At 42.6% G+C, this 25,046-nt stretch overlaps 1 protein-coding gene across 16 annotated transcripts in view; it reads right to left on the bottom strand.

Moving 5' to 3' along the window:
- The window catches only part of LRATD2 (LRAT domain containing 2), a 338,474-nt gene that overhangs the window by 292,642 nt on the left and 20,786 nt on the right, over positions 1–25,046 (bottom strand). For all 16 annotated transcript variants that reach the window (XR_015725702.1, XR_015725689.1, XR_015725691.1 and 13 more), the window contains one exon: positions 19,832–19,957. The gene's annotated coding sequence lies outside the window, so the exon portion shown is untranslated. The remainder of the gene's footprint in view (positions 1–19,831; positions 19,958–25,046) is intronic.

Genomic DNA, 25,046 nt, shown 5'->3' with positions numbered 1-25,046 from the left:
GCATTATTTAACTTTTTTGCAGCAGATGTACCTTTTTAATTTGGTTTTATTTTAGGCTAAAATTACAATATTAAATTTTAATATTCAAACATTAGCATGACTTTGCATTCCCTGCATATCTACCATCTCTGTCCTCCAGCAGATGCAGAATAGCAATAGGGAAGGGCCGGGTGCAGCAATCTGGAAAGAGGACCCGGCCGTGGCTGCTGGTCCAGTCCCTGCACCAGGGTGATTGTGTGGCCTTGAACACACAGCTTCACTCCTCTGAGGCTCAAGTTGCCTCCGCTGTCAATGATGGAGATGACCTGGGTGTTCTTAAGGTTCCTCCTGCTCAAAGTGTCAGCAGGTGTGTGTTATCTCTAGGGACCAGGGGGAGCCAAATAGAGGTCAACAACAGAGGGCAGTGCACGAGTGGAATGTTAATCCCTACCTTTGCCACAGCCAGAGCAAGGCAGGGTCTTGGGGAGCCATGGAAGGGGAGCATCTCCAAGTGTTGATAGGTGTGTTCACTGAGCAGGGTCTCTATAGATCTTTAGGGACCCAAACAGAAGTTCATTGTGCCTGTTCCTTATCCTTTTTGTGAATGATAAAATACCAAAGTTACATGTATGCTAAAAATAAAAGATTTTCTGACTGCAAACCTTGGATTATTTATTCAAGCTTCTGTGATTGTGGAGGGGTGTGTATGTGTGTGCGTGCACACACACGCACCTCCACGACGTAGGAGGTGCTTCCATTTCCCTGGTATCCCAAGCAGGTTCTCTGTCTTTTTAGGGTGGTAATTAAGCCTTGAAAGCAGGTGCTTCAGTCATCCTGCCTAGTCTCCCTGCGAGGGGCTGCTTCTTAATTTCTACTATTGGTGAGAGTATGAGTTGGCGTCACTTCACTTAGTACTTGGATCTTCTCTACAACCCCACAGGTTGGGGGGGGTCTCTCTTCTGTGACTGATATCCTCACCCTGGAGAAATTCTTTGCCAAAACTTGGGATGAAATTGGGTAGAGAAATTGGTCTCTTCTGGCCCCCTTCTTGATCAGCCCCATCAGTCAAATCCGGCCGACTGCAAAAATACTGGAAGTTCTTCACTGAAGAGTCAGGTAGTGCCAGAAATTATGACATAGTAAGAGCAAATAACGACTTCCCCGCTCACTTAGAAGTTTCCTAGAAAATGCTTCTGTTCTTAGGCCTTAGAAAGGAGGGACACTCTGCCATATAACATAACCTAATCAAGGGACTCCCCTCCTTTGCCATATTCCGTTAGTTCGAAGCCAGCCACAGGTTCTGCCCACACGGCAGAGGAGGAGATTATCAAGGGGTACCTCATCGGGAGTTAGCTTTGGGTGTGTCTATACCACACTAGGATGCTTAGCATAATTTTGAACCCTTTCCTGGCCCTGTTCTTTTGTTTCCTCCTTCCATAGCATAGGAGCAAAAGGGGATGCCTAGCCTGGTGGAGTAGAGAAGAGATCATGAGCACTGCCTGACTGTTCTCCTCTGAGTTCAATAAATATTTTATACAACACCACTGAGCCAGGAATATCTTAAGTGAGCAACTACACGAACAATAAAAATGATTGCTGCATTCATCTATTATTTACTGTGTTCTGTGAGCCTTACTAAATATTTCAGTTATTTTGTTAAATATAGTAGGTTTTGATTCCAAATCCCATTTTGTAGAATTGAAAGTAAGGAATTCAGAGCTTGAGCAAGATCTGTCTGACTCAAGAGCAACCATTCTTGGTACATAATAATAAACAAAAAAAGTCATGGAATGCTTACTAGGTTTCAGGCAGTGTTCTGTGGGTTTAACATTTATGAATTAACCATTTAACCCCATTCATGAGGTTGGTGCCACCATCAACTCCATTTTACATATGAAGAAACCGAGGGTCAGAGAAGTTAGTTAACTTGCTGTAGATCATGTGGCTAGCAGGTGGCAGAACTGAGATTAACCAGAAAGTCTGGTCCCAGAAGTTGTGGTCTTCATCTCTGTGCTATCCTGGCTGTCACTGCCTTGAAGGAGAAAGACTGGGTTTTAGTATATCTACACTCCCAAGGGCTAGCCGAATAGATAACGCATAGCAGACCCTGTTTCTACATACGTGCTATCTACAGAAAGAGCACATAAAAAAATAAAAGGATGAAAACAATGAATTAGAGTAAAAGATTCTTCATCAAGAATTATCTTTCATTTTAGAAGCAACACACTTCATTGGAATTCGCTGGTCAAAAATAGACTTAGAGCCTTCTGAAATATTTTTACGAGAGCAATATTTTTTAAAATATTTTATTTATTTATTTGTCAGAGACAGAGAGCACGTGCGCACAAGCAGGGGGAGCGACAGGCAGAGGGAGAAGAAGACTCCCCACTGAGCAAGGAGCCTGATGCAGGACTCGATCCCAGGACCCTGGGATCATGACCTGAGCCAAAGGCAGAACCTTAACTGACTGAGCCACCCAGGCATCCCAAGAGCAATATTTTAGACAGTCCAAACAGAGAAGTATAATGACTAGAATTCTAAGCTATGAGTTCAAATACGGAGCTAAACTGAGTGACTATTTGATGATATTAAGCAATTATTGTTGTATTCGTTTCCTAGCACTGCTGTAACAAATTACTACAAACTTACGGGCTTACCACAACACAAAGGTATTATTTTATAGTTCTGGAATCTGAAATGGGTCTCACTGGGCTAACAAAAGATATCGGCAGGGCTTCATTCTTTCTAGAGGCTCTAGGGGAGAAACGGTTCCCTTACCTTTTCCAGCTTCTATAGGTCACCCCTGTTCCTTGGCTCATGGCTCCCTGCCTCCATGTCCAAGGCCAACAGCACTAGCTGTGTCCTTCCTGTGTAGCCATCTCTATGGTTCCCCCTCCCTGCTTCCCTCTTCCCTTTAAGAACTTTAAGGATTTGGGGGTTTCCCTGGGTCCACCTGGATAATCCAGGATAATCGCCCTATTTTAAGGTCAGCCACTTAGCAGCCATAAATCCATATGCAACCTTAATTCTCCTCACCATGTCACCTATTTTCAGGTTCAGGGATCAGGACAGGAACATCTCTGGGGAGCCATTATTCTGCCTGCTACATCTCTTGGTTTTCTTTGGGTTTGTTTTTCTGCAGGGAGAAGTGATCATTGTATTGTGGTTATTATTTTTTTAACCCTTATCTTTCAGGGATACGGGTTGCATAATTGACAGATGAAAGGGTAGGATGTTTGGCATCTCCTTCAAAATAATAGCAGAGAAAAGAAGACAGAGATTAAGATAAAGTTGGCCATGAGCTGAGATTTGTTGACTCTATGTGTTTGGTATGTGGTGATACACTGTGCAATTCTGCTTATGCTCAAATACATTTAATATTTTTGCATAATAAAAACAAATAATGACTGGAAATAGAGACCAGGGGGCCAAGAGACCATAGCATAAACGGAGTCATTCTGTGTGCCGGCCACTATGCAAAATGCCTCATCTGACTCTGAAACATTCACAGCCCCCCTGACACCTAAAAACCTGCTGCTTTGATAGGTTGGATGACTCGCCCAAGTAAACCGAGAACCACATTCTGAATCCAGATTTTCTTTGATTTCAAAGCCCGTGTACTGAATTGTTTTTTTAAGTTAAATCCTCAAATATAGGTTAAGCGGCTATTTAAGGCACTGGTATGGTGACAATATTTTAGGAGATGTAATGCTCAGTCTCAAGGTAATCAAGGCCTAGAAAATATCTATTGAATTGAAATTCTGGTCCTAGCTCCGACCACTTACAAATGATTGGAGATGAATTATCTGTTCTGCAGACCTCCATCAGTCCTCCATGATGAGATCATGGATTCCATTTTGCAAATTGTAGAGGAGAGTAGGAAAGGTCAAATTTAAGTTAAAGCCATTATGAAGAGGGGTGCCTGGGTGGCTCAGTTGGTTAAGTGTCTGACTCTTGGTTTCTGCTCAGGTCACAGGGTCCTGGGATTGAGCCCTGCGTTGGGTTCCATGCCTAGCACAGAGTCTGTTCAAGATTCTTTGCCCTCCCTCCTCCTCCACCCCTCCTTCTTCTCTCTCTCTCTCAAATAAATAAATAAAATCTTTTTTAAAAAAGCCATTATGAGTAGTTAAGGGCTGTATAAGTAAAAAGGACAAAATGCAACATGGTGATGATACTGTGGTTGAAGATGAAAAGGCCCATGGCCCACACACAAAGAAGGAGAGTTTTCATGTATTGTCAAGTTCTTCCAAGCCTTATGATTTTTTCTTCATGAAAGTGACAAATTCACATATATGAGTGAGGCCAACCCTAGGAACACCCAGGACAGGGACATTTCAGAGTGACGGATGAAAAGCTCGGTCTTTGCACTGAAGTTTCTTCCTACCTCAGGGACTGTACTTAGCACGCAGGGACAGCCATGTTGGGAAACAGGGATTATGTTTGCTGTGGTGACTGGGAAAGCATGACATGGTATATTAATGAGGAGACAGGAACAGATGGTGTCAAATGCACATTAGCCTTCAATGTGATGTCCTTCAGGATCCAGTCCCAGCTGGAATTTTGCAGGTTTATCACCCATATCCCAGTCATATATACTTTTCATTCCAGCCTGATCTAAAGTGAAGTTTCTGGGAAAGTCATGCCAACTCACTGCCTTATTCACAGTTCTCATGTGAGCACACCCTTCCTCCACCCTTGCTTGGTTCTTACTCATTCTTTAAGATTCAAGTCAGGTCCTTCCTTAGGAAGAGTTTGAATCCGATATCCTTCTTTGACTTCCATGAAATTCTATGACTTCCAAATTGTATTATCCATTTTAGCACTAGACCAAGAGGTACTGAAGGCAGCTGTTGACTTTCCTTGCTCTATCTCTAATTTCTAGAGAAGGACAGAGAACATACTGTTTTGTGATTATATGTTGAATGAAAGACGGTATGTCACAGAAAATAAATATTATTTAAAGTACCCTTCCTTTTAAGGGGTGGTTCTTTGTAATTGAAGGTTTCTTTGCTGAGCACTACATTTCTTGTGAGTGTGCCAGCATGGAAACAGCAGCCTGAGACCTATGTTGTTCATCATAGTCAAGAATAGAGACTTGGAGAAGAAAAATATTGTTAAAATATCCATACTACCCAAAGCAATCTACAGATTTAATGCAATCCCTATCAAAATACCAACAGCATTTTTCACAAAACTAAGACAAACAATCCTAAAAATTGTATGGAACCACAAAAGACCTCAGAAAGCCAAAGCAATCTTGAAAAAGAAAAGCAAAACTGGAGGCATCACAATTCCAGATGTCAAGTTCTATTACAATGAGGTAGTAATTAAAACAGTATGGTAGTGGCATAAAAATAGACACATAGATCAATGGAGTAGAATAGAAAACCCAGAAATAAACCCACAAGTATATGGTCAATTAATTTTTGACAAAGGAGGGATGAATATACAATAGGAAAAAGACAGTCTTTTCAATAAATAGTGTTGGAAAAACTGAACAGCCATACGCAAAAGTATGAAACTGGACCACTTTTATTCACCATGCACAAAAATTAACTCAAAATGGATTAAAGACCTAAATGTGAGACCTGAAACCATAAAAATCCTTAAAGATAGCACAGGCAGTGATATCTTTGACATCAGCCATAGCACCATTTTTCTAGATGTGTCTCCTAAGGCAAGGGAAATAAAAGCAAAAATAAACTATTGGTACTAACTACATTGGACTAAAAAGTTTCTCTCTAGCAAAGGAAACAGCAAAATTAAAAGGTAACCCTACTGAATGGGAGAAGATATTTGCAAATGATATACCCAATAAAGGGTTAGTATCCAAAATATGTAAAGAACTGATACAACTCAATACCCCAAAAACCAAATAATCCAATTATAACATAGACAGAAGACACAAACAGACATTTGTCCAAAGAACACATATAGATGACCAACAGATACATGAAAAGACACTCAATGTCACTCCTCATCAGGGAAACACAAATAAAAACTACAAGTTATCACCTCATACCTATCAAATGGTTAAAATAAAAAACACAAGAAACAACAAGTGTTGGTGAGGATGTGGATAAAAGGGAACCCTCTTGCACTGTTGGTAGGAATACAAATTGGTGCAACCACTGTGGAAAACAGTATGGAGGTTCCTCAAAAAATTAAAAATAGAGCTACAATCCAGAAATCACAGTATTGGGTATTTACTCCAAAAATCCGAAAACACTAATTCAAAGGCATACATACACCCCTATGTTTATAGCAGCATTATTTACAATAGTTAAAGTATGGAATCAGCCATGCATCTATCAATAGATGAATGAATAAAGAAGGTATGGTATTTATATACAATAGAATTGCATATAATTTAAATAATTTTATTCAGCCATAAAAAAGAATGAAATATTTTCATTTGGAACAATATGGATGGATCTAGAGAGTATAATCCTGAGCAAAATAAGTCAGAGAAAGACAAATACCATATGATCTCACTCATATGTAAAATTTAAGAAACAAAACAACTGAACAAAGGAAAACAAAAAAAGGAGAGAGACATACAAACCAAGAAAGAGACTCTTAACTATAGAGAACAAACTGATGGTTACCGGACAGGAGATTGGGGGGGGATGGGGGATATGGGAAATGGGGATTAAAGAGTACACTTACCATGATGAAAAAATAAAGTAAAATGATTTTAAAAAAAAGGAAAGAAGGGAAGAAGGGAAGGGTTCTTCCAGCTGGTCCCTAGAGGATCTCAGGCCATACATACACATCCACTGAACACAGTTTTATTGAGCACCTGTTCTGTGCCAGGCAGTAAAGATGCAAAGAGAGCAAAAGTGCTGTGGTCTCTGCTCTCAGAGAGGTTACAGTTAGCTCCTAAAGTGTCACCAAAGCAAAGAAATAGCGTTGTTCCCCCCAACCCCTAAGAGATTGGAATTTGCCCTTTGTGGCTTTTTTTTTTCCTATGTAACAGTCACTTTAATATTGTTGTGATATTTGTTTCCTAATAAAATTGACCAGTGGGGGGAACAGAGAGAGAGAAAGAGAGAGAGAGAGAGACTTGGAGGAGCACAAGATCAAAAACAGTAGAAAAGGAGTCCTCTCTGGCTATATTAATTCATAGAAGGCCAGTGACTATAACAGATATATCTCAAAATACCATTGACTAAATATAATGGAAATTAATTTCTCACTAACATGAAGTTTAATTTTCATGGACATAAAATTTCTCACTCATGTAAGCCCCAAGAGATGATCATGATGGCAAGGGGTAGAGGTGTATATTAGAGTTAGAATTAATTCAGCCACACACACACACATAAGATAGGTTGATGGCGGCTTCAACACCATCAACAGTCCATGGACTTCAACAATGAGTCAGCAGTGCAGGGAAGAGAGAGAGGATTGTCTGTGGGAGGTTTTTATGGGCCAAGTCATCAGGTATTCACCACTTGTACCCATAAACCAATGGATAAACTCTGTCCCATAGTGACACCTTATTGCAAAGGACCCTGGGAAATGTACTCTAATTATGGGTCTGGTACAAGAGAAAACCACCTTTGAAGAACACAGGGCAGTCTCTACTGCAAGGGCTGAGAGATGGAGAATATCAAGAATGAGAAGAGTCCTGGCAAAACAGAAGGCAGAGAAAGGGCAGATGGGAGGGGGGTGGGAAGGAAGAAGGAAGAAGGAAGAAAGAAAAAGGAAGAAAAAGGAGAGTCTAGAAATCCTGTCGTTTTTCTACTGCCCTAATGGAGCTAAATATGAGACAAGAAAATGAGAGCCTGGACCACTCAGGAAATGAGAAAGCAATCCACACATGGATTGCACACTTGCTTTATCTCACTAACCCCATGTGACCGCTCAGTAAGGTGGTGTCATTTTCCCCATTTACAGATAAGGAAGCTGCAATTACCAGAGCCATGTGGCTGGTCACTGGCAGAGCTAGGAATAAGAATCCAGACTGCGAATAGTATTGAGAGCAATAATGAAAGGTGGTATTTAGTTAGCACATCCTCTATGCTAAGCAGAATATTAAGAACTTTACCTGAGTTCCTGAATTTTAATCTCAAGGCAAACATATGAGGGAGGTACTAAATACCATTCCCATTTTGCAGATGAAGGAACTGAAGTAGAACCGACAACTCGTGTACCTAAGTTTTCTCAGCTCTTACGCAAGAGGGCTTGTATTTGCACCCAGGTGCTCCGACTACGAGTCTGCCAGATGAGCTTCCTCTCTCCCCACCGTCCAGCCCAAATCCATCTCTGTCAATTACACCCATTGCTTCCTGACAACACATTTGCCATGTATGAACCTCTTTGAATATTTATCTAGTCAGAACCCCCAGAGGAGAGAATATATTTTGGAGTCTTCTGTCTGAGAAGATTGCTTTATGGTCCCTTCCATATGGATGATCAACCATCCGAGTTTGCCTGGAACTGTCCCAGTAATCACTCTGAAAGTCTCGCATGCCTGGAAACTCTTCAGTCATGGACAAACTAGGAATGTCTGTCACCCTGCTTTCAACTCTGAAATCTGTGTATTTATGAACTTTATGCACAATCCTCTGTCCTACCCTAAAAAGAGAAGGGTCAATTGGGCGCACCCTCAGAATCTCAACTCTTCTCTCGAATGGAGTCAAGTCCACCACACCATACTCTCTTTTTAACTCCCCTCCTCCAGCTGGTTAAGGAAAACATGTGAAAAATGAGACACCATTGGCAGGAGCAAGGATCCATAATATTCTCAGTGGATTGTGCAGTTTTATCATCTGCAAAGACGGTAATGGGGAGGACATTCTTCATTTTGAGTAAGTCATCAAAGCAGTACATTTGAGATGAGGCACCATTAGAAATTAGCAAGTCTCTCTGTGGCCTGTGCTGATTGCAAACCAAGAGAATCACTGAAACCATGGACAGAAACTGAGATGACCAGTGCTCAGGGGGAGCTGGCAATTCTTCAGGGGCTGCACATGTGTCATCATCACTGTTTGGGGAACAGCCCTGGATTAGTGACTCAGACGTGGCACAGAAGTAAGCGAGCTTTGGCAACCTCTTCGTCTGAACTGAGAGCATGTTAACAGGGCATCTGGAGAAGAAAAATTTGCCTGGGTGGGACTAGAGATTCAAGTAAACATCGGCCATTACCAATTCCCTCACATTACTGCAATTCCATTTTTTAATGTAAATTAAATTAAACAACACATCATTAGTTTCAGATGTAGTGTTCAATAAATGATCAGTTGCATATAACATCCAGTGTTCATCATATCATGTGCCCTCCTTAATGCCTGTCACCCAATGACCCCTTTCCCCCACCCACCTCCCCTCCAGCAACCCTCAGTTTGTTTCCTATAGTTGAGAATGTCATGATTTTTCTCCCTCTCTGATGACTTCCCATTCAGTTTTCCCTCCCTTCCCCTATGATCCTCTGCACTGCTTCTTATATTTCACATATGAGTGAAACCAAATGATAAATGTCTTTCTCTGATTGACTTATTTTGCTCAGCATAATACCCTCTAGTTCCATCCATGTCAATGAAAATGGTAAGTATTCATCCTTTCTGATGGCTGAGTAATATCCCATTGTATATATGAACCACATCTTCTTTATTCTTCATCTGTCGATGGACATCTCAGCTCCTTCCACAGTTTGGCTATTGTGGACACTGCTGCTATGAACACTGGGGTGCAGGTGTCCCTTCAGATCACTACATTTGTATCTTTGGGGTAAATACCCAGTAGAGCAATTGCTGGGTCACAGGGTAGCTTTATTTTTAACTTCTTGAGGAACCTCCATACCGTTTTCCAGAGTGGCTGTACCAGCTTACATTCCCACCAGCAGGGTAAGAGGGATCCCCTTTCTCTGCATCCTTGCCAACATCTGTTGGTTCCTGTCTTGTTAATTTTAGCCATTCTGACTGGTGCGAGGTGGTATCTCATTGTTTCATTTTAAGGCATTATTTCTTTTGCTTGCCACCCTTAACAAAGGGTGTCATCCTCTGTGTCTTGGTCTGCCTGGGCTGCTATAACAACATACCACAGACCAGGTAGCTTAAACAACAAACATTGATTTCTTACAGTTCTGGAGGCTGTGAAGTCCCAGATCAAGGCGCTGGTGGATTTGGTTTTTGGTGAGAGCTCTCTTCCTAGCTTGCAGATGACTGTTTTCTCTCAGTGTCTTTACGTGCTGGAGGGTGAGTGAGCTGTGGCTCCCCTCCTCTTGTTAGAAGGATGCTAATGTCATCACAGGGGCCTCATCCTCATGACCTCATCTAAACTTAATTACTTCCCAAAGGCACCACCTCCAAATACCATCACATTGAGCAGTAAATCTTTAACATATGAATTTGGGGGGGACACAAACATTTACTCCATAAAACCCTGTGTCAGGAGCTCCCCCACCTGCAGGTTGCCCCAGGCTCTGCAACTGATCATGGTTTTACTCAGGAAAATAAAGACACAGACACGCGTGTGCACACACACACACACACAGAGTTTTGTTCTAACAAACTTTTAATTTTGGAATAATCTTAAATTTTTAGAACACTTGTAAAGATTGTATAGAGAGTACCCATATGCCCCTCACCTCATGTCCACCATCATTAATATCTGACATTATCATGGTATATTATGAAAGCTAAGAAACCAACACTGGTCCATTATTTTTAATGAAACTCCAGCGTTTATTTGTATTTCACCAATTTCTCCATGAATGATCTTTTTATCTGTTCTGAGACCCAATCTGGGATTGTACTCAGTTGCCATGTCTCTTTAGCACCCATTGGTCTGTGACAGTATCACAGTCTTTCCTTGTTTCTGATGACCTTGACGCATTGAGGAATATGGATCAGATATTTTGTAGAATGTCCCTCAGTTTGGGTTAATGTGTTAAAAAAACAGTTTGTATTCCATAATGCATCAGCCAAGATTTTGATTCTGCTCTGGCCAGAGGACCTATAACATAAATTGGGTCCTGCCTCATTTTGATGATTCGCATCTATTTTACCTGAAGAATTTCTGTAGCTGGATATTATCCCTCTGTCCTCCCTCGGTCCCTCCAGTACAGAAGGATATCTGATCCCAAGGAAAGAGTATACGCATTAGAGCCATAAAAATTTGGATTTAAGTCTTGACTTTGTATTTACAAACATTGATCTTGGGCAAACCACTAACTTCTGTGAACCTCTGTTCACTCCTTAAAAAAAAAAAAAAAGTGAGAGAATGGGGCACCTGGGTAGCACAGTCAGTTGAGAGTCAGACTTGGTTTTGGCTCAGGTCATGATCTCAGGTTCTTGACATTGGGCCCCACAATGAGCTCCCTGCAGAGTCTGCTTGAGCTTTTCTCTTCCTCTGCTCCTCACCCCCATGCTCTCTCTCTCAAATAAGTAAATAAATCTTCTAAAAAATGAGAATAAAATGTTGAGTTCATGGTATTATTGTGAAGAATAAATGAGCTACCATGTAGCACTTGGAATATTACATAGAATATGTGAGTATTTAATTAACATCCATTTCCAACCACCTACGTTTGTTCCTTTCAACCACCCAGAGCCTGCTTCTGAATATCACCTGTTGTCACTTGTTCATAATAAGAATATATGGAAGACAGACTCATCACAAGAAAAAAAAAATGCGAAACTTTGTATGGGGACAGGTGGCAACTAGACTTACTGTGGTGACCATTTCACAATATATACAAATATCAAATCCTCATGTTATGTGCCTGAAACTAATATAATGTCATACGTCAATTATACCTCAGTAAAAAAGAAAAAAGAAAATGGAGGCTGGGGCGACTCCCCAGCTCACAATCCTCCCAGAAGTGTCATCATCTGTGTGATTCTTTCCTTTCTTATAGTAATGGATCTGCCTTGTGGTCATAGAAGGGACATGTGACCCACATCAGCCAATGGGAGACTCCCCTTTCCTGGCCATACTGACTGGTCCAAGCCCAGTCAGTCAGAGTCTTTCCCTGGGATTGTTCCCACTGGGTTAAGAAGAGAAATTCCTCCCTCCTCTCTGGTCATGGAGTTAATTGTAAGGATAAGCTGCTTGTAGACATGTTTCCTGCCAGGTGGAGACAGCCAGGCGCCCCCCCCCCCCCACCCAGGGAACCAGCATGCATGAAGAAGCAGAGCTGAGAGATGAAGAGAACAATCAATGGAATTCTGGTACTCGGGTCCAGTGATTCCTGAGGTCAGTCTACCTCTGGCCTTTCCATAGTTTGGTGATCTGATTAAATCAATGATCCTTTTTCCTTAAGCTACTTTGGATTGCGATTTTATAAAGTACAATTAAAAGGATCTCAATAGATTGCTTTATTGAACTTTGCTGCCTACTGCCACCTGTTCTAAGTGCCTTGCTCCATAACCTGTTATCTTTTCCTTCCTTCTCCTGTGGTCTAGTTGTCACTGAAGTGGCGTCCCTCTTTGGCCCTTTTCCCAACACTAGCTCTAAAGCTAAAGGTCTAAATTACTCTGACACAGACAATCTATTAAAGGAACAAGAATCAAAATCTCTAGGAGTGGGTCTGTGAGAATGCACTGAAAAGAAATAAAACCACAGATAATGTCACCTTGTTGTTCAGAACATAGACTCCAGAGTCCATCAGACCTGAATCCATATCCTGTCTCTGTCACTCGCTAGTTGTATGACTTCAGGTAACCCACTTTACCTCTGAGCCTCAGTTTTCCCACTAAAAAATAAACATGAGAATGAATACCTTTCTCATGAAGTCTTTGTGTGGACTCAACAGGATAACATACATGTGATGTCAAGCAGGGTGCCTGTTACATTGCTGATACTTCACTTTATAACACCAGTTATTAATAATGACAATTAAAATTGTGCAAATCACCCCAATCCACCAATTCATCTTGGTCTCAGGAAAGGTGGGGTAGTCAGGCTTTGTGTGTATCCTGACGTGTGTAGTATGAGACATTCATGAAGCACCACTAGTGTTCTTGCCAAAAAAAAAAAAAAATCTGAATCTCAATCAAATCAATCTTCAAGGGCTCACTTATAGGAAAAGGGCAAGAGAAAGAAGAAGAGGTTAGATGAAACTATATGGAAATGAACACACATCCAGAAAGTGGGAGATACTAAAAGACAGATGACTTGATTTCTGCAATGAATCAATGGCAGAAGGAAAAGAGAGATAAACAGACAGAGAGACTGAGAACAAGCCATGGTTATGCTATTATCTCACCATATTATACTCAGTGGAGAGGAACTTGAAAGAGTACTGGTTTTATAAGCCAGGTGGCCTGAGCTCATACCCTATCAACTACTATCATTACACAAATAAACCTGTGGGATTCATCAAGGGGTGATAATCCAAAAGTTGATGTGAAGTTCAAATGAGACAATGTCTACAAAATATGTAATAAGAAATTGTATGTATACATGGTTTTGTAGACATTATCTCATTTAAATACCTATACACAGAGTTCCTGCAATGCATACCATTTCTCTCCCTCTACTCATACTGTCCTCTTGTGTTTCAAGCTTATCTATAGCCTGCTCCTATACCCACTGATGCAGTCAACAAACTCTTACTGGATATCTTGGGATGGCAGTAATTATAAACACAGTAAGACAAAATCCCTGCCCTGAGAGGATTTACAGTGCAGACAAATTGTCACAGGCACATCATGAGATAAACACAGAGGCCACTAAATGTGGCAAAGGGTTTGGGGTAGGCAGACACGTGCTCAAACCTCAGCTCTGCCATTACTAGCTGAGTGGGCCAGATCTATTCTCCACCCTAAATCCCCTTGCTCTGGGAGACCCATGTGTAGGGACAACTTCAACAGGTGCCAGTACCCTCTGGCTCCTGAATGGGTTTGGCCCCCAGAGGAGCTTGGAGGCAGAGAGGAGAGGCAGGCAGGGCAACTTCCTTCCTGAGCTGCGACTTAGGACCTGTTGTGTCCTACAACCTGAGGTCTCTCTCAAAGTGGCCCTCAAGACAGTTCTCTACTTCCCTCTTCCTTTTAGTCCTATGGGTAACAGTCCTGCTGCTAACTAGTCCTGGAACCCTGCACTACCCTTGTGGCTTCCTAATGCTGCCCACACCTTTTAAATAATCCTTTATTAAACTGTTCTGAAGCGGTCTCCTTTGTGTGAGCCACCTGTTTCCTGCTGGAACCTTGACTAGTCCATAGCATGATCTTGGGCAAGTCTTAAACTTTTAGATCCTTTGTTTATTTGTAAAGTGGGACCAAGTATAATCCCTTCCTCCTGGTCCTAGGCAATTTTGGTTAAGCAGAAGGCTGTGAAGTACGGGGAAGACTGAGCAGGGAGAAGGACAGATCAGGGTTCAAATCTGACTTCCGCTCTTATAAGTTGAGTAACCTCTGGCATTTGGCAACAAATCTCTTAGAAGTTCAATTCCTTGTGGGCAAAAGATAATGGCCAATGTTCAATAGGACTAAACTTTGGCTGAGATCCCAAAGCCGGGAAAAAAGCTAAGTAGCCATGCGTTCTAAAGACAGGAGCTAGACCCCTATCCAGGAGAATGTCTGGTTTGTATCCAAATCAACATTCCCAACAGCTTCCTTATAGGAAGGCTGAAGCTGTCTCAGAGAGAAGGAATTCATCCAAAAAGCCTAGTAGTATTGGGTATGAAGTTGCCTCCACTCACCCATAGCAAAATAAGGACATCTAGGATAATCGATCTTGGAGAGAGGATTTGTTGCAAGAAGGCAGACTGGATGCTTGTGGGATGTGGAGATGCAGGGACAAGTCCCAGGCTCTATAGTCTCGTGGAGTTCTCGGGCGATCTTCAAATATGTTCTGCTGTCATTAGTTGCTAAGAGACTAGTACCTAGCACTTGCCTGGAGAAGATGGAGGATGGGGCTCGTTAAAGCAGCCCAGGATGGCAAAACAAGTATGTGTGCGTTTTCCTGGGGCCAGGTGAATACCACGGAAAGCAGATAGCTTCACATATCTGCTCAAGTGGACTGGGGTGCCATGAGGTGCAGAAACTGAGAGAAGTCACAAGAGGTTAGTCCAGTGCATTGTGAAGCCAGTGTCCCTGATGAAAGATGCCACGTGGATGAGCCAACATCTGGATCCTACCATTTGTAGGGCGTTCGACAGCTAAGAGAATACCATGAAAAGGGTTCACCACCATGAAAAGCATCTCTCATCCTTCTCACCAGCCTAACCTTGGAAAATCCATCAGCTATTAGGTGAGGCAGGTAAGAAATGGAGCAAAGATTGCTGAAGAACAGATCAAAGGCCCCATGCCTTTACTGGTATCAGAGCATCCAGACATGCCTGAGCTGGGCAGAGGGAAAGACGCTCTAAACTGGATATGAGATTACATTTTGATTTACATTGGATTGGACATTTTAATACTTGCAAGTGACCGAGAAGCTATAGACCATCCCTGATATGCCGTCAGGGGAAGGAAGAGGCAAATGAGTTTGAAGGCGATAGGGAGAAAAGAAAAACTATTTCCTGATTGTATCGACCAGGTCCAACCTATTTCCAACAAAGCTATTATGTTTATTTTGCAGAGTATTGGTGAAAAATAACTGACATAACCTGGCATACTACATCCTATGAATAGTAGTAGTATTATTAAAGATTTCAATGTATATGTTACACGTGCAAGTTAATAACACAAGTAGTCACATTCTGAAGGGTTAATGCACAAGAGTGGTTGCCCCTAGTAAGCTTCGGTCCAGGGGTCTGTTTTTAGGGGACCCCAGGCTCCTGAGTGGCCAGGTTGGTATCCAGAAGGCTAAAAGTGAAATACAAAGGGTCCACACAGTCTTTCACTATGACCACTGAACTGACATCTGGTCCAAATCCGTACCACCAATTGGCTCCCTTGCATAGCAGAGCCACGTCATTGTCTTCAAATTCTTAGAGCAACATACGAAGTACTTGGACTCTGGTTTCCAAACCCACTTTCCACAAATCCCACCTTACCTGTTAGTTTCTTCTCCCTGGAAACAGTCTGCCCTGCTTTTTGGTCATGGTTGTCCTTGCAGAACAATCACATTCTTTCCATTAAGACTAGAATACCCAGGTTTCTATGTTCTTTTAGGCTTCTCCCCCCGCCCCACCCCCTGTTTAGTGGTTCACCAACTCTACCATTTAACTATTACATCCTTTAAAGACGGGTTAGGTGAACAAACTCGCCTGGATTGAATGGATGACAAAATGAGGTTGGGGCAATAAGAAACCTATCAAAATTCACATGCAGGACACAGACCTTGAGACTTTAAGGAGACTCACTCCCTGGGGCACCTGGGTGGCCCAGTTGTTTAAGCGTCTGACTCTTGATTTCAGCTCACGTCATGATCTCAGGGTTGTGATATTGAGCCCCATGTTGGGCTCGGGCTCCTCACTGGGCATGGAACCTGCTTGAGATTCTCTCTCTCCCTCTCCTTCTGCCCTACTCTCTCTCTAAAAAGAGAGAGAGAGAGAGAGAGAGAGAGAGAGAAGAAGAAGAAGAAGAAGAAGAAGAAGAAGAAGAAGAAGAAGAAGAAGAATTCACTCCGAGATTTTGCACACTCAGCAAACGTTGAGTGAGGGTGTGCTTGTGAAAGCACATTTGTGTGAATACCCAAAAGCCATCGAAGCTTCTGTGTAATCAACACGTCCCTTCCTGGCTGTCTCTGTGTGGCAGGGGATGGAGAGGGAGTATCCTTCTTTAACAACTTGATGGTTAGTGTGGAGACCACACAGGTTCAGAAAGCCAGCTGGTATCAGAGTCTTGGTGACAACACAGCTTCAACCACCACTACTCCTTCGCTGTGCTCACTGCCTCTGCACACAGGTCTTTCGATGACCTCTGGGTAAGGAGTGAGACTCCTATAAGCCAAGGAGAAAGGGAGTTCTTCTCCCCCTCTGATTTCTACCTAAAATATACTGTGCAAAGTTAACGGAATGTTTCAGCTAACCCTCCAGGTCAGTGGTTCTTAATGTTTTGGAGGACATGCATAGCCATGGGACTCTCCTGAAAGATTTGGAATTTTTTCTCAAAAAAAAGAAGGCCACAGAAGACATAGAGACAAAATCTGTAGAAGTATCAGAAGGTTCATGAACACTCTCTATAGACCTTTGCAGATCCGTGAACTCGGGGCTCAGATTCCTGTCCTCACGGAAGTAAAGGAGTACCTCCTTGTCAGGCACCCTCCCAGTATCAGTAAGAACAAGAGGATCAAGGAATCCAAAGTGGTGTCTCTTCCAAGGAGGGCAGGAGGAGAGGGGACAAGGTCAGTTGGGTGAATGCTACTGCAGGGTGCTGTATGGGAAGGACTCGACTGAGACTTCCTCCTGCTCTTCCTTGCAGCAGAAAGCAATGCTTACGAGTGCTGCACTTTTCAGGTACATTTGCTTGAAGTCCAGCTTGGATTCATGACTGTGATTCATGTTATATGGATGGTCATAATGCTCATGGACCAAGAACCTTTCTTAGCTGATGAATTTTATGAAAACGTTTTTTTTTTTTTTTTAAATGTTTAGCTAACTCCTTGATGGGAAGCTGCTAGATGCCTTATATTTCATGGCCCCTGATTCCTGCATCCTCTCTCCTCCCTTACCACCCAGGCTTCAGAGGAGACTGATGAGCACACATTAGAAATACAGTGATCAGAAGTCAGGGAGAGCCCCTGCCTGCAGCCTCCTTTTCAGACCACAGGTGGGTGTCCGTGAGGGAGCTGATACAGAGAGCCCGGGGCGGGGGGTGGGGGGGTTAGTCTGCCATCTTTTCTGTAAAATGCCATCTTAACCAATTTTACCGCTAAACATAATGCCTTTGGTGGAACGAGGGGTGGGAGGTATGGGAACAAGAGCAAAGGTATGGAACTCTCATGATGAGAACCATGAAGGCAAAAAGAGTCTCACTTTTACAGGCTGAGAAAAGTGGACTGGAAAAAGAAAAGGAAAAAAAAGAAGATAAAGAAGAAAAAAAAATCACAACTAACCCAGAGATGAACCATTTAAGCACCCATCTCATGGCCCAGTGTTACCCTGGCTTAGGAAGGCTCAGCAAGCCCTTGCCATGAGCTCTTTCACCTCAGGGAAGATGAGGGGGGTGGCTTTTAAATCTCCCTCCATAACAGTTATAAGTGGGCTGAGGAGCCTGTACTATTGTGTTGATTTAATAACAGAGGTCACCTTGCTATCTGCACAGCTTTCCCTGCTGCTTTTTTTCTCAACTGGGAAGCTTAAGACCTATTTGTTGTTTAGATGGAACTATCTAGAAACAAATTTGTTCAAATAATGGAGGTAGCGAAACGATAGAGGAACCCCAAGGGAAGCTGCTCCCTCATTATCATGGTGACCTTGTTAGATCCAAGAGTGGTTTTGAGGGTATGTGTGAGTGTGTGTGTGTGTGTGTGTGTGTGTGTGTGTGTGTGTGTGTACAACTTCCCAGCAAACCTGCAAATGTAGGAATTTTGAGTTGTCATTTCATACAGGAGCACACTAAGGCTCCCAAAGACTAGACGGCCTCCCCAAGGACTCCCACTTCACTCAAAAATCAACAGCACCCGAATTATGTTCCTGACATTATTGGCTCCCAAACCCCTCAGGGGTTCATTATTTACTCTGTTTCCAATGACTCATTTAGCCGATGGATTTGCAGATAGTGGCTACAATGTGCTGGACGCCATGCTGGGTTGTAGCAGGTTGTAGGGATACCACAGTGAGGAGCCATCATCCTCAGGAAGCCCACAGCCTAGGCAACTATTTACTGGAATATTTGGGAATTTGCCTTAACCCCTAAAGCACTGTGCAAACATTGGCTGCTCTGATTGGACTAAAGCAATGTCACTCTCATCTTTCACCCATTTCTTAAGGAGCTGTGCCAACCTCACTTACAATCTTTGCATTCCTTACCTCTTTTCCTCTGGGGCTGACCTCCAGGCTACAGGTGAAAGTCTGCATCTGCTCTCTGTGTGTCCCTTTCTGCCAGTTCCCTGGTCAGGGTTCCCTGGCTCTGTCTGTCCACCACACGCCCTGCTCCCCTGCAGGCATTCCCCCTGGCCTGGTCCTGCCTGTTAGGGCCTGGACTCAAATCCATTTCTTCATGCTGTGATCAGTGCACTACTCAGTCCATTTTGGGAGAGGAATGGAAGGCAAGGAACCAGGTCAGAAAGGTTCCTCAGGAGGCTGAGGGAGAAGAGTCTGGCTCCGAGGGAGTGCCCCAGGAGAGGGTAGAATAAATTCATTGAGTGTAGGTGTGGTAAGCAAGGACTTTGGAGTCTTAGAAACTTTTTCTCACTCGTCTTTCTACCTAGTGACTTGGAGGAAATAATTAATCATTCTCTGCCTTGGTTTGTCGGGAGTTAATAAACTCCTTACAGGGTGACTCAAAGTAGTGACTGAATTATCAGAGCAAAATAATTATCATTATACAGCATTTGGCATTTAATTCAAGGAGTCTTAGATTGCCCTATGAACACTCAACGAGATGTGGTCCCCATGGTCTTTCTGCCAGACATGTTCTATTAAACCACCCACCCCCGATCCACTCTCTATCCTTCTCTGTGCCCCAGGAGGCTGACGTGAATGAATCCATTAATGGGCCCCTTTGCCACTTGGTTTCTCATAGGCTTTGGCCAATTCTAAATACCAGCAGAAGAGGGAGGAGAGTCAGGGGAACTCCTTCCTCCTTGAGTCTTGCTTAAGTCAGGCAGCTTTCTCGGGCCCTCTCTGTTTCTGTTCCGTATACCACTCTGTCCCTCTTTCCCTTGGACCTGGGGGGTAATAAGGGAACCTTGTTCTTATCAGCCTTGGTATTGCTTCTTCCTTCAGGGTTTCCTTATACCCGCATATGACCTCAGTAGTCTCTTGATTAAACTCTCTTTGAATGAGACTAACCTGAAGGCGATGTCTTCTCCCTGGGACCCTGCTGGAAACCACCTCCTTCCCTCTGCCTGAGATGGTGCTTGCTCCAAAAGAGGGCCAGACTCCAGTTTTGAAGTTCTTGTCTTCTGGCTTGAGTCTCTGTGGGTGGGATGAGTGAGAAAGGAGGACTAGTTAAAATGAATTACCCTGGGGAGGACAGGTCATGGAGGAATAAAGGGTAATGTTGCAAGGAGATTTGAGCCCCAGAGAGGAGCAAACCCTAAGGAAAGAGATGGTAATTGGAATTAGGAACCACCTATCTCAATTCTTTTACCTCCCAAAATCACCCTACCACAGCTTCCTCCCTGTCCAGCACCCCCAGCACCTTCCTCCCCAGGACTCCCGAGAGCAGATCTAGGACCACACTGGCTCTGGGGCAGAGAGGGGCTAGGAATGACTGATGAAGAGCAGAACAGATGTTCAACTTCACTAGTAACCGAGAAAAGGAAATTAAACAACGTCAATGGTTTTAAACATACGAGGAATGCTTTCTAAACCAGGCACAGTTTTAGATTCACAATTTCAATGCAAAGACTCTGGTTTCAGCTCAGAGATGTACAGAACTGGAAAGTACATCGCTCTCACCATTACAACAACAACCAAAACAGCTGGACAAACTACAAGTTCACAGCTTTTCTTGCACCTGTCAGAGAACGCAGGCCACAGGGCTATCCTGGAACCTGGGAGAAGCAGGCAACTGCAAAGGAGACACAGGATTCAAGCATTTGCTCATTTACTGACCTGGGCAGATGCCAGGTAAGAAGATTCAGTCAAAATCATGTGTGATTATATGCGTTATGTGAAAAATACATAGAGATATATACATCTATGTATATAAATTGACTCACACAATCATACGGTGGGTATGCACTAATTTGAGTTAAGGGTAATGTGAATTATACCATACTTAGTTCATTTCACAGTGGGGGTTTAATCATTCTCATTTAGTCCATTGTTACCTTTACTTTTCTTTTACATTTTATTTTTAAATATTTCAAACTTGCATAAAATTAAGAATAAGACATACCTCCACAGAGCTCTCGCCCCCCCAGATGTAACCAATGCTGATATAGGCCACCTCCCACGCTGGCCACCTCTCCTCTGTTGAAATGGGGCTGACCCAGCTCCTTGGGCTCAGCAGACTGACAGGAGCCCAGGACAATGCCCACCCCATCTTACCGCCTGTGCCCACCTCACCACACCTGCACAGCAGGCCCTCGTGTTCTCCCCCAGTTTAGTGATCCATCCCCTTCCTCTCCAAATGGGACTCAGTGTGGTTGGAAACATCAAAGTTCATTTTTGTTTCCCTTGGAGCCGGTGAGTTTTTGTTTTTGTGTGTAAGAAAAAGGATCTGCTTGCTCTCAGGCTCAGCTTTGAAACAGAAATTGGCCTGCACCCAGATTAAAATAGCATGCTTCCTGTCACACAAGACCCTAAGGATAAAACCTCTGGTTTTTCGAAGCCCTGAGATATAAACTAACTCATTTAATATATTGTTCCATTTGTCTTTCCAGCAACACTGAGAGGTGTGTGGGCTGAGCCCTGCATTCCAGGCAGATTTGGAGAGGTCAAGGCTTACTCTGCCTTGTGTATCTGTCAGGCACCAAAACTGCACTTTCTTTTTAACGACGAAGGTACAGATCACCTTTTATTTTACAGTATCTAGATCGGTTACTCAAAGGCCTTTTCTATATCCGTGGCTTCATTCCAGAAAACTGAGGTTGGGAGGACAAGTGGGACTATCCAATATTTCTTTATAGCAAGGCCTTTAATTGCTGGATATGATCTTATTTTGAACTTAGAGGAAGGGCACAGCAGAACTTTGTTACTATGTCTTAGGTCAGTGACATCGAAGCAGCTCCCAAGACAGTGATTTGGGTGAAGGCAGGTTCAATGACTGGGGAGGGCCCTCAAAAGAGAGGGAATGCAGGAAGCAGGATGGGCAGGGGAGGAGGCTAAGCAAGGATGTGGTCTCAGCAGGATCTCCCTTCAGCCTGATTGCATAGGGAGGTCTGGAGCATGAAATACACCCGTTAGTCATTGCTACTTTGAGGCAGTGGGGATGGCCTTTGTGGAAAGGTGAGAACTATCCTCTCACAGCAGCTGGGGAATTTGTGTGGGGACCAAGTAAAGGGAATCTGGAAAGGGAACCAACATCCCAGCTCTGCTGTCCTCAAACAATTGAAGGATTGACTGATGAAGGCCACAGGTACCATTTGCATTACAATGGAAAAACACAGAATAATTAAAAGGTTTGAATTGGAACTAAAGGTTTGATTGGACACACTGGATAAGGAGATTAAGTATGGGAAGGTGGGAAAGCTGGTCTTAAATGGTTAATTTCTTCTACCATTTGCAAAACCATTCAATTGAAGTGAGAATGAGTTTGATCCATGGCTGACTACCTTCAGAACCTTCTGCTATTCTTTCTGATGATGTCTTCACAGAAGGCCCATTGCCAGCCTTGAGATTGCTGATTTCAAGGCACTTCTAAGACAAAAATAAAAATTCCATTACTTTCTGCGGGACATGACTGTCTGTTCCTTTTGAGCTGGGCCAGAGGGAGCATTCAGAATACATTGCTGGAAGTAAATGGAATTCTTCAGCTATTTAAATTGCAATTCACCCCTGAAAACTCCATTTTATCAAAACTCCTGGTTAATACTATTTTTCACGCTCAGGTATTCTCCCCAAATACACATGCCGGAGACGCAGGAGCCCAGGGGAGACTGTTCCAAAGACAAAGTTCCTTAAAGAGGCCTCAGGTACTAACACCTTCACAGCCAGGTAACAAACAAAACCCAGAAAGGACTGACCTTTAACTTGGCAGACAGGTGTGCATTAAGACAGAGAGTGTTCTACTGGAATCAGAGGACTTAATTTGCCTCTCATTACCTGTGTGCTCATGAGAAAGTCATTTAATCTCACTGAGCCTTTTAGTTCACATCTCCGAAATGAGTTTTGGAACACCTTCCTTGCCTATCTCAAAGAGCTGTTGTGACAATTACATTAGGTTAATTTATATGAAAGTGCTATACAAAAACTTACAATTAAGCCTATGGTAGGCAAAATTCTAAGACAGCCCCAAGAATCCTACCCCCTGGTATATACCTTATATACTCTCTGGTCCCTGAGTGTGAGTATGTCCTGTGAATGTGATAGGCTAGTCACTCCCATGATTAGATGATGTAACTTCAGTCTCTTTCTTAACAGACTGGAGAGAGACTTTTCCTCCTGGCTTTGAAGAAAGTAAGTTTCCAGGTCATGGTTACAACCTAGGGATGGCCTTGAGAAGTTGAGATGGACAGCCTGCCAGCATGAAAACAGGGATTTCAGTCCTATAACCAAAATTTAAATTCTACCAACAACCTAAATGACAGTGAAAGAAGAGTCTGGCTCCAAAAGAGAATTCAGTCCAAGTCTTGTAAGACCCCGAACAGAAAATCCAGTTACTCTGTGCCACGACTTCCAACTTACTAAAAATATGACAGAATAAATAGGTGTGGGTTTAGCCTCTAAGTGTGTGCTAATCTGCCACGTAACTATAGAAAATGGATATACAATTGGCTGTTCTGAAATAGTTGATTGAGGACCTCTCAAACCCATTTCTCTATAAAAGCAATGAGAACACTAGTGAAAACTGTCAAAATTAACTGTTTCATAACTCTGAAAAATCACCAGTGGCTTGCAGCAATCCAACCAGCATTTATTCAAGAAAAATGGCTGAATCTTGGCAAGGACAGTGAGCTTTATGGCATTTTAACTGGACTTATGCCCATCACCCTCTCCCCAGTGCTTCAATAGCACTGAAAGCCAACAGCCTCACAGCTACAGCAGCTGTGAAAAACAGCAGCTTAGCAGCTACGAAGAAAGCAAAATGGGTTTGGAGCTTCCAGGAAGTCCCATTCCTAGAAATTGTCAGCATGTGATCTGTCTGGCAGTTCATGAAAAAAGCTCACTTTTAAGGATGTCTTTATTTGATCTAATCAGAGCTTACTCTTTGTGAGGAGCCCCACCCACAGAGTATTTGTCAAATACAATCAGTGGCAATTGTTTAATATCACAGCTGCCCAGAGGTGTATTAACAGTTGGAGCTAACAAGTGGCAAACCAAAAATATTAAAAAGAAAAGCTGGGTAATGAGATATCCATAGGCATCTTTGAAAAGCTCCAGGATATTCCTAGGAATCTAGAAGCCCATGTGCATTTTTAGGACTATGCATATACCCCCAAAAGCCCTGAGAATGTCCTACTCTCTCATCTCTGGTTATGTCAAGTCTCTTCACGAGCAAGGAGTTAAGTACAATTTAGAGTTGTAAACTGACTGTCAGAGCACTGAAAACATAACTCTACACACACACACACACACACACACACACACACACACACACACACACACACACAGAGTCCTTAAAAAGGCTGGAAGATTCTTAGTTCAAATAGTTTTATGGAAATCTCTTGTTTGGCCATTAGCTAACCACTAAGCTAATGAATAGAAACTTCAGTAGCCACACATGACAAAGAATACAGATTTTATAGAAATAGTCCAAGAAAGTCACTAAACTAGCAAAGAGCAGCAATAATAACAAAGCCTGGAGAAGAGAGAGAATCTGATTTTCAGAGTTGACACATCATACTATTTAAAATGTCCTATTTTCAGTAACAATAGCAATATATATATATATATGCCATGCAATGAAATAGGAAAGTGTGGTTCATACAAAAAAAAAAAATGTTTACAGAAACTGTCCCTGAGAAATCCCAGACACTGGACTCACTAGGCAAAGACTTTAAATCAGTTACCATAAAAAATTCAATTCCACTTGGTCATGATGTATTATCCTATTTATGTATGCCAGGATTTGACTTGCTTATATTTTGTTAAGGATTTTTGCATTTATGTTCATAAGGGATATTAGTCTACAGGTGTTTGCTATTTGTGAGTCATTTCAAAATAAAAGAAATCCACATTTTTTTTTTCTGAGTATCTATTCTGCCCCCGAGCTCTACTAGCCCAGAAGCAATAGAGCATACACTTGCTTAATCACTATGTGACCTTGGACAAGCTGTGTGAATTCTCTGAGCCAAGCCTTGATGTCCTCATCTATAAAATGGGAATGATATTAATACCTGCTTCTTTGGGTTGCTGTGGAGACTGAATGAGAGAATATGTATTGTGATAGGTTGAC

The sequence above is a fragment of the Ursus americanus genome, chromosome 9 (assembly GCF_024610735.1).
Source record: "Ursus americanus isolate L20-20 chromosome 9, mUrsAme1.1.p, whole genome shotgun sequence".
Lineage (NCBI taxonomy): Eukaryota > Metazoa > Chordata > Mammalia > Carnivora > Ursidae > Ursus > Ursus americanus.
Note: the sequence above shows the minus strand (reverse complement) of the source record. Positions and strands in the feature narration are given on the sequence as shown.